This window comes from Vigna radiata, chromosome 1 (genome assembly GCF_000741045.1).
Source record: "Vigna radiata var. radiata cultivar VC1973A chromosome 1, Vradiata_ver6, whole genome shotgun sequence".
NCBI lineage: Eukaryota > Viridiplantae > Streptophyta > Magnoliopsida > Fabales > Fabaceae > Vigna > Vigna radiata.
Window position 1 is genome coordinate 23724046 of NC_028351.1, and position 11479 is coordinate 23735524.

Genomic DNA, 11479 nt, shown 5'->3' on the forward strand with positions numbered 1-11479 from the left:
TAAAAGAGAGTATCAAAAGATTACATTGTTTCCCCCAACAACAATAGGGTTTAGTTCACCATTGTCATGGTGAATCTAGATGAAAAATGGATGAAGAATGGAAAAGCAAACCCTAGATAAGAAGAAATGGAGCCTAAGCATCCAAGAGATCCTCTCCAGAGAGTGAAATTAGGTTTGGCCGCCCCTTTTTGTCAAAAGAATGAGATTGAAATTGCAACAGGGCTATTTATAGCTGAGGAACGTCATAGAAAACAGGCCCAAGCCCAGCAGACAACCGCCCTGCGTGACACTTGTTCCGCCTGGCGGTTTCCCTCAAGTCGCGCTATCGCCCGACGGCATGGGTCTACCGCCTGGCGGTTTGCCTCTGATCGCAAATTCGCCCACCGTCCACGCCTGGTGCCAACTCTTTGCATTGGATCGCCCAGCGGTGTAATTTGTCATTGGGCGGTACGTCGACTCTTCATTTCTTCATTTTTCTTCCCTTTTCTTGAGTCTAAGACCTTCATCTTCAACTCCATTCTTCACTTTCTCAAAAATGCTACAAAACAATGCAAAACAAGCATAATAAAAATAGCTTTTGACTCTCTATAGACTCATTTATTGAGTTTTGCTTGATTTTAAGCTCATTCTAAGTAGTAAAGGGAGTAATTTGGTCTAAAGTGACATATGAAAATAACAGTTTTTCAACCTTCATCACCACCCCAAACTTAGAACTTTGCTTGTCCTCAAGCAAACAAAAAAAACATAGCTTGGCTTTATACTATTTCATCCAATGATTCAACACTCCTAAAGTACATGACAAACACTACTCAATCCCAAATCTTCAGTGAAATCAAATCAAGTTGCATGCATGCTTTAAATTTAGTTCAGTCCATAGATCGCACAACAGATGTTACTCATTATGAATGACCAATCTACTAAGCAAAAATGCACTCATGAAAATTAATAATTCATACCAAGCAAGTGTTTCACTCAATCACTCAAGTGTTTCACTCAATCACTCAAGTGTTTAGGGTGACACTCCAACTCTCTATCATTCACAAGTCACAAGAAATAAAATTGACATTCATCTCAAACAATCAACATCTTTACATGCAAATGCTATCAAAAGGACTTTTCCAAGGCTTGTAATGCGGTTGGGCTAACAAGAAGAATTGGTTTTTCTGGAATGCAAAATCCTTGAGTTATGAGAGCTATCATAATATTTAACATTTAAGCACAACTCTCTCTCTTACCAAACTCTCTCATTCCCAACATTTTCCCTTTTTCTTTTCATTGAGCCCATCTTCATGCTTTTTCTTATTTTTTTCTTTTTCACATGCATTTTTCCTTTTCAACAATTGAGCTCAATGCTTCTTAAAAGCTTTCCAATTTCCCCCATGCAACCCCAAACTTGAACCTTTTCATCATATACAGTTAAGCTCATCCCAACTCAAGGTAAAGAATTTCAAGACAAGGGTTCATATCCTGTTTAACGCTAAGGATCAAAAAGGGTATAAGCTCAGCAGGTGAAAATTTGGCCAGAGAAGGGTTTTCAAAAATGGCCTTGATCATATGATATTCACATACAATTCAATCAATCATCAAGATTAAGGCAATATCATTCATGCTTTCCTGTGAACAATTCATATAATCATAAACACTCTAGAGCTCAATACCTCAAACAACATGCTTTCTCACACAATATTCATACATACACCCTCCTTAGCATCATAATCACAATCATAATTTACTATACACCTGTTTCACTAAATATCAACATGCAACACAACCCAATTATTGTCCACATCCAATCATCATCAAATAAGCTCAGCATGCAAATTAGTCAGTCAAACATTGTTAGAAAAGTATGTAGGCCAAGCATACACACTGAAAAATAAAGTTCAACCTATTCTAAAAAATTTAAAATGCAAAAGTAAAGGAGAGAAAACTAGGTTTCCTCCTAGCAACGCTTGTTTAATGTCACGAGCCTGACCCAAACCTGTTTAGCACTTGTCAGTAAGTAAAATTCCTTGCAACACCCACCAGTAGGTGTACCTTCCCGTTATCTTTCAGTGGATTCATAAAACTTAGCATCCCTCAGTATATGCTACCCACAAATTCTTCCAAAAACTCACAAAATTACAAGATAAAAAATGAAATAAACCTAAACTAAAAAAAAATAAAATTTATTTACAACAATTGGGATGGCCCCAACAAACACCCATCAGTAGGTGTTGAATTTCTTCTTCCTTGGTATTCTCTTTTTCTTCTTCTTTCTGCTAAATCTCTTCAAAAAGTTGATCGAACCAAGCACATGTTTCCATGCATCAATCATAGGAACTTTAATCTCCAATTTCTTGAAGATCTCCATGTAGTACTTGAACCTATTTTCCTTGCTATGATTATTCTTCTGATGAGGAAAGGGTTTTGCATGTGATCTTTTCTTCTTTCCCCTCTTCCTCTTTTTCTCAACCTTCTCCCTCAACTTTCTCTTTTTCTCTTTTCTTCTTTTCTTCTTTATTTTCACATATCTTCTCTTTTTTTCTTTTTTCTTAACCACTGCTTTTTCTCCCTCATCATCTTTATCTTCCTCAACCAACTCTTCTGTTTCTTCTTCTTTTAAATCTCTCTATCTCTTCTTCCTCTATCTTTTCCTCCTTGACAACCTTATCATTTTTAGAGATAGTGGCTTGATATTCTTCTTCAGGGTTAACTTCAGTATTATCCTTAATAATGCCCAAAGACTTCAATATGCAAGAGTGTTGTTCCTGCAATAAACGTTCTTCTGCTTCCCCCAACGTTTCTTTTGGCAAGGAGAATAGTTTCTGCTGTAAAACTCGTTCAGCTTCTCCCAATGTTTCTCTTGGTACAAAGAAGAGTTCCTGCCATAAACGTTGCTTAGCTTCCCCCAACGTTTCTGTTGGCCTAGAGAGTTCTTGCTTAACATCTCGCCCATTCTGGCTTTGATTCAAGTTTAGGTAAGGTTCCCACCAATGGTTGAAATTATTTTGGTAGAATTGAGTGCCCACATAATCAAATTCTTGTCTAAACTGCATTCTACAAATATTAGGCACAAAACCCTAGAAAAAATTTATTAGAACAAAAATAAAAATAAAAATAAACATAAAATCAACTCAATATCAATCAATTCACACTAATTGAAAAAGTAAACCTCAAGTCCCCGGCAATGGCGCCAAAAACTTGTTAACGGATTGGCAAGCGTACCAAATCGTTCAAGTAATAATAAAATGGTAAGTCCAAGTATCGTTTCCCAAGAGACTCGAAAGGCCTTATTGTTCGTGTGAATTAAGATCGTAAGACTTGAAAATAAAAATTAATTAATTGGGTTTGAGAACAAAATATAAACATGCAAAAGAGATTGATTCAATTGACGAGAAGAAAACGATGGATGAATGGAGTTGTTGGGGGTTTACAATTTCATCTTATNCGCTCTCTCTTATCTACTCCTCTTGATTTATTTGCTTGATTAACTAATTGCTATGCAACTTTCTTGGCCTACCCTTAACCTGATCCCTCGGCCAAAAGAGCCTATTACTAATTACTGGCTTGCTATGCCTAGCCTCCCCTAGCATTTAATAATGCACTATAGAGCAGAAGTGAAAAACAATTGATCGTCCTACCCATATCCCTAGGTGGTATTGCTTAATCAAGGAATCACTCACCAGTTCATGACATTACTGTACGTCCCCGTATCAATAAAGACAAACAACAATTATCGAATGAGTTAAATGATAAAAGCATTAAGCATAGATTAGAACCCAACAATTAATAACCAAAGCATATGGAAATCATATAAATAAACAAGAGTTTCAATAAAAGAGAGTATCAAAAGATTACATTGTTTCCCCCAACAACATTAGGGTTTAGTTCACCATTGTCTTGGTGAATCTAGATGAAAAATTGATGAAGAATGGAAAAAAATGGGTTTAGTTCACCATTGCCTCTGATCGCAAATCCGCCCAGCGTCCACGCCTGGTGCCAACTCCTCGCATTGGACCCCCTAGCGGTGTAATTTGCCGCCGGGCGGTACGTGATGAAGGTTGAAAAATAGTGATTTTCATATGTCAATTTGGACCAAATTAAACCCTTTACTACTCGGGACGAGCTTAGAATCAAGCAAAACTCAATAAATGAGTCTGGAGAGAGTAAAAAGTTGTTTTTAGCGATTTTATGCTTATTTTGCATTGTTTTGTAGCTAATTTCAGAAAAGTAAGAATGGAGTTTAAGATACCGGTCGTTGACTCAAGAAAAGAGCAGAAAAGTTGAGTTTTGAAGAGTCGACGTACCGCCCAACGGCACACTTAAACTGTCGGGCATTCCATGACGAGGAGTAGGGGGCATTTCACGTTGAGAGAAACCGTCGGGCGCTGGCGATTGCCGCCGGGCGGTGGCATGGGATACCGCCGGGTGGTGGCAAACCGCCGGGCGGCACACTCAAACCGCCCAACGGTAGCACGCTGGACTTGGGCCTGATTTTGACGCGCTCAACACCTATAAATATCCCTACTACGAATTCAGAGTCATTCTTTTGATAGGGGAGAACGGCCAGACCTAATTTTTCTCTCTGGGGAGGATCTCTTGGATGCTTAGGCTCCTTTTCATCTTTTCTAGGGTTTGCTCTTTCATTCTTCTTCCATTTTTCATCTACTTTCACCATGTCTATGGTAAACTAAACCCTGTTGTTTTTGGGGAATTCAATGTAATCTTTTGATATTCTCTCTTATTGAAACTATTGATTATTTATATGGTCTCCATATGTTTTGATTGATTATTGTTGGGTTATCATCTGTGCTTAAGGCCTTTATCGTTTAACTCATTCGATATATTGTTGTTTGTCGTTATTGACATGGGGACGTGCGGTAATGACATGAACTGGTGAGTAATCTTGGGAAAACGATATTTGGTCTTACCATTTATATTACTTGTACGATTTGGTACACTTGCCAATTTTTCAACAGTACGTCGACTCTTCATTTCTTCATTTTTCTTCCCTTTTCTTGAGTCGAAGACCTTCATCTTCATCTCCGTTCTTCACTTTCTCAAAAATGCTACAAAATAATGCAAAACAAGCATAATATCGCTGAAAATAGCTTTTGACTCTCTACAAACTCATTTATTGAATTTTGCTTGATTCTAAGCTCATTCTAAGCAGTAAAGGGAGTAATTTGGTCTAAAATGACATATGAAAATAACTGTTTTTCAACCTTCATCAGCCAGCAAGAGGTGACATTGAGAAATATTCCCCACGACCTTCACATTCGAAAAGTAGGAGCACCCAGGGTCGGGTTATTCATTTTCTACATACACCACGTCCCAGTAAAAGGTGCACACTCCAACAAAAAGAGAGGAAGGGCAACAACGCGGGCCAGCAACAAATTGAGAAGGAACAACACACATTTACAGCACGTCTAGTACCAGTAGAGGAGGGGACATCACTTAAAAATACACGCAACCCTAGGGGGATATTCCTAACAGCCGCCACGGAGAATAATGCTTTGGCTTTAAAAGAATGTAGCTGCAGGTGAAGAGAGGAGTTTTTAGGGAGATTGAAATTGGAAGGAGAGAAGTGAAGAGACAGTGACGTAGAATGGAGGGCGATGTTATTTAAGCTGTGGTGTCATGTGTTACCAATAAGGAGTATTGGTAAATCTTGAAGAAAATTGTTTTGATGCTGCTACAAGAAGTTTTATTTGAAGAGAACATTAGAATTATTTAAAAGCAATTTGTAGAAATTGAATGTAGTAGGAAAGTCTTAAATAAATTGTAAACCTTGTATTTTCTACTGGAACAATCAATTATGGACAAGCAAAAATCGATTATCACTTGTATTTTCTATTAGAATAATCGATTATGGGCAAGCAATAATCGATTATCTCAAGTCATACAGGAATAATCGATTATCACCTCATATAATCGATTATCACATTTTGAAAAACCTGTAACGGACTTAAATAGTTGATTATCACTTACAATAATCGATTATTCGTGGCAATTGGGACTTGACCTTTGATATTCATAGAAGATGGCTATATGTAGGGATTCTGAGAAATTCAAATGCAACGTTTTTTAACAGAAGCTTAGTAGAATACTGTTTGTCAGAGGAAGTTCTCAGAAGCGAGAGTTCAAAGTTCCCTTGCTTGGTCTCGTGAATAGGAGAAGCTCGCTAATCGTTGGTCGATTGCCGGAGCGGTTCTCTTCGAGTTAATAAGGTGCTCTGCCTGGTCTCGTGAATAGGAGAAGCTCGCGAATCGTTGGTCAATTGCCGGAGTGGTTCTCTTCGAGTTGGCAGAGTGTTCTTCTTCCGGTTCGTTCGTCGAAGGAAGGTTAAAACTTATCAATTATCCATTACTGTTGCAATTTGTAAACCCTTTTCTTAGTGAAACTATTAATCACTTTTTATAGTGATTAACGATTGGACGTAGATTTTGTTGAATCGAACCAGTATAAAAATACTTGTGTGATCTTTCTACTCCCTGCACTTGTTGTTTTTATCGTCACACAAACTGCTCGATAAATTTTTTGAAAGAAAATTGATTTTCGAAAAAGGACAAATTAATTTTAAAAAGTGACTGAACACGCTTTCCGCTTACTCTAAGTTTTATTCCGCTGCGTCATACTCTATCTCAGAACAATACCGATTGTTCCGACATCATGGCCTGGTTATTTTATCTTTCTTTGCTGAAGATTGAAAATGTTGTTTTCTTTTATATATATTGTATTTATATTTGAATGCAAATGATTTTTACATTCTCGTTGTGAAATACAAAAAGTGTTGAAGGAGCTGCTGGCTAGTTTGGAAGTTAAATTTAATTAGTCACCATTTACATTTATTGCAATGTTCTTCGTTACATTTCTTGTGTATTTTTCTTTCGTGATACAACTTTATTTACTAGCTCTAGGATGCATCTTCTTTTTCCAGCTGTAATGAATTGGGATTTCCCCTTCCATTAACTTGTTCAAGTCTTTTGGTTAATGATATTTCGGTGATGGAGTGATAGATTCATTACATTTAGGTGCATTTAATTTGGTTTGCACAAGTTGAAAACGTAGCTTCTTTTATTCTAGCCGCAAGATGATTTTTTTAATTTATCAATTGTTTTTTGAAGTTGATGCAAGCCGTGACTTTTAATTTGCTTATTTAGGATTGATCAGTTTGTTGTTTCCGTTCTGTCTGTTATGTTTGGTTTATTGGTTTTGTTCTTTAATGTTGTCTAGTATGTTTGGTACTGATAATTTAATTGTCATGATAGCTTAAATTAACTGAGTTGGTCGTTAGCGATATTATAATGTTTCCTTGAGATTTCTAATCTGTATGTGTAATTTCCACTCTGACTTGGTTAATATCAAATCTGTATTTGCACTTGCGATTGGGTATACGCTTAGTTGCCCAGTTGGTGTTGAGTCTTCCCTTAGTCGATGAAACTGCATGGTATAAATTGGATTTGATGTTAACAGTGTGTTCTCTTAGTTCGCTTTTATGAAAACATGATTAGCCTTCGCTTAGTTGGTTAACTATGTTGGATTACAATTTTTGAGTCGCTTCTTTATTTTGTTGATCTGTGATAGGAAACATTGTAATTAAGTTAATGACCAACCGTTTTCAGTATGTCTTTGAAACCGTTTTTAGATTTGTGTTTGCATTTCTGTTTGCGTCAGTGTTTTGATTTTATTCATACGTATTCACCACAACATTTTCACAAAACCCCCTCCCACTTCGTATTTGACTTAATTCTTGAACTGCAAAAGTGGTCCTTGAGAGACGACCTATGAGTCATTTCCTAGCTATACTACATTTCTAATTGCACATTAAATTTGTGTGGGTTGTGATAGCCCATCAACGCTCAACGGTGCCGCTCAATCGCGAGACAATGGCTTCTTCCCCGAAGTTGGCGCTCAGCGTTGGACTTGGCACTGAGCGATGGACTTCACTCTTCTTTTGCTTCTTTTCTCTTCCTTTCTTGAGTCTAAGTCCTCCCTTCTTCACTACCATCCTTCAATTCTCCTCAAATCCTGCCAAAATAATGTAAAACAGGCATAATATGTCTAAAACCAAATTTTGACTCTCTAGAAACCCAACTAAATTATTTTGCATGATTCTAAGTTCATTCTAAGGCATAAGGGGTGTGTTTTTAGACCGTTATCACATGTACAAACTGTTTTGGATTTTCAAAATAAAACTACAACTTCCACAAAATTGCAAAAATTATGTTCTTACATTCAATTTAAATATAATTGAATCATGAACGTAATGCAAAAAGAATTAACTCAACTGAGTAACTATGAAAAAAACATTATACACCCAACAAGCAATAGAGGTCAAAGCTATCAACAACCTAAGCTATAAGAATCTTACACTAAAAGCTATTATAACTACAGACCTCCTATCAAAGATCTGAAAATTCAAAGTGAACGAATATGTCTAAGACTAGTTGTCAAAATTTTAGCTTGATTAGATGGTTAATAAAGCATGAATCTCATTTTTCCCAAGACGATTGTGACTAATAAAAGAAGGTGGTGCGTGAAGCTGGAAGAGTGATGCTTGATGATATATCAGAATAATAATCTCCCTCCTTAAGCTTTGATTGAGTAATTTAACACCTCTTATATTAATCCCCACTTAAAAGACCTCTTAATACATAGAAAATTTAGGTTCTTAACTTAAATGATGTCAGATTACAAAATTCAAGAATCTCGCAAAGGTATTCTTATAACAATCAAAACCAATGTTTTCATGTTTCCCTAAACCTAATTGCATATAAATTACATATTTAAAAACCATTATCACCTAAAAATCAATTCCACTAAGATCACTAAGAAACCACAACATCATTTATCACAAATTTAATATATCACTGATGAGTCAATATTTTCTTGACTTCACTTAGTTTATTGTGCTAAAATTAATCAGGAAATTGTGCTTAAATGTCCAGTATTTTTCTGTTTTTGCTAATTGTGCTTAATTTGACCAGAAATTCTTATTTTAGTTAATTTGAATTATCTGAGCTTATTATTTTCATTATTGATTGCAGGGAAAATTTTGGAAATACATTTTAGGACATTAGGAAGGATACCAAATAATTGAAGACTTTCCACATAGACATTTTAGAATTAATTATATTGTAATTTAGTGATTTAAAATTTTTAGACCAACTTTAGTAATTTGGGCCAATTTTTAGTAAAGTATGTGAGGTCCATTACGTGAAGGGTGGCTGACTTGGCACCCTAGGTTTTCTTTAACTTTTTATTGGAGAAAGTGGTGTCAGGGCAAGGGTTGCAGCACTTCACGCTCTTGCCGCTACCACACATTATTTTAATTGCAATTGGATAGTGAAGCTGGCACACGGTGCACACACATGGCCACGGGCAACATTGGAAGTCTAGCAATCAATTTTCTTTGCTTCCCTTGAATGGATCTTAGATATTTATTTTGGAGAAAAAAAAAACACTGCAATCATTTGACCTTGAGAATGAGAACATGTTGATTTCAATTGAAGATGAAACACACGGTGATTTCATTTAAAGAAAAACGCAATAATTTTTTTTTAATGAAGCGGTGCGTGGTGACGTTCATTAATCTTTGATTCAATGATCGATTAATCATTTTGCTTCCTTCAATGTTTCATCATCTTTGAGCCTCCTTTACTATTCATACTTTCCTTTTTTTTTATTTTTCTTTTAGTACTTTTGTCGTGATGAACATATATGCATTGATAGAATAATATAATCACCATTTGTTTTAGTTCAATTCTTACAATTTCAATAGCATTAGAGGTGTTGCTGAATTATCCGTGTATTTCAATTTGTTACACCTTTTAGCATTAAAGTTTTATTCCCGCAACGTGCATTTCACTTTTTAGCTTAAGCGTTGTATTTTAATAGTTTTAATTGCGTTTGGATATTTATCTATTATAGTGTTCAGTTTACTTTTTCCGTTCACTATGTTGTCTATTCTGTTTGGTTTCTTTATCTTCTTGCATTTCAAATTTACTCACTTCCTTTAGATACCGTTTGGCCTCGATATAGAACCGTTCGATCATCTGTAGGACCGTTCGGTCTTCATGCTTTGTTCAACTATTTTAATGTATTCAATTATGTTTGGTTGTATTTAATCTCCAGTTTTACTTTAATTTTATTTTCCTTGCAAGAAACCTTTCACACCCCCCACTTCGTGTTTGACCTGATTCCTGAACTGCAGGTGGTCCTTGAGAGACGACCTAGGAGTCACTTCGTGTATGCACATTAAATTTTACATGAGGTGCGACACCCATCATTCACATATTACAATACTAGGCTTAACATATTTAACATATCATCCCATGAGTACAAATTAAAACAATCAATAGTCAAAGGCTCAATATCACACATCATTCTATTCATAACAAACAATTAGAACAAAGTGTAGTATGTAAAAGCTAAAATTAGTTTCCTTCACTTGGTAAGACAACTCAAAACCACTATAAGATCCCAAACCATCTTCAAACTCATAAAATGTTTTACCTACATATAGAAACACCAGAAAAATGATTAAACCATACCCTTATGATAACTGATGACCAGAAACTCAAATTGATAACTCTAAAGACAAATGTAAACAAAGAGATTTACGTACAAGAGGAAAAATATATTGAGTTAGGAAAATAGCATAAAACCAATTTACTCAAAAGAGAAATTGATTTACTCAAAAGAGAAATTGATTTGTTATCTTTATAGAATTTGATTTTTTAATCATAGAAGTTGTCTCTGACTGTGACACAAATATGTAAGAAAATAAAAAACTTAAAAGAAAAAGGTAAAAGCCGTAAAAAAATAGTTTCTAAAAAATAATAATTTTATAAAAAAAATCTAATTCAAGTATTAGAATTTTTTATATACCCTCAAAATTTTATTATTAAAGTATTTTCCCTCTCTCCGTATAGAATTAATTATCTTCAAATATGGAGATAGTTGTTTGTTGTTTTAAAGCCTTACTATACTTTTCAAAAGAAGAGACTATAATTTTTTTTTCCATTATCTTTTTATTTGATCTTTGTAAGATTAATTTTTGAAGATTTTGCACATTTCAAATTTAAATAGTTATTATTAAAGCTAAAATGAAATTTCAAAATATTTCAATTACTATCATTTTAAAATTTAAAATGCATTGTTCTTATTATTTCTATAAACTATAAATTACAATATAAACTTTAAATTAAAACTTGTATTTTAATAATAAATCTTCTATATTTAAATTAATTGCTTTGAAAGAATAATTATTTTAGGTTGTATAATTACTCATTTGTATGTAAACAATATTTACCTATAGGAGTTAAAATGCTACTAATATAACCATCAATTTAATTTAGGGATTTGGTTAATTTTTTTTAGGTTTAATACCTATTTTGGTCCCTTCTTTGGGAGGGTTTGTTCAAAGTGGTCCCTCCTTTTCTCAAAAGTTCACTTAAGTCCTACCTTTTGCAAAAACTGTTCAAAGTGGTCC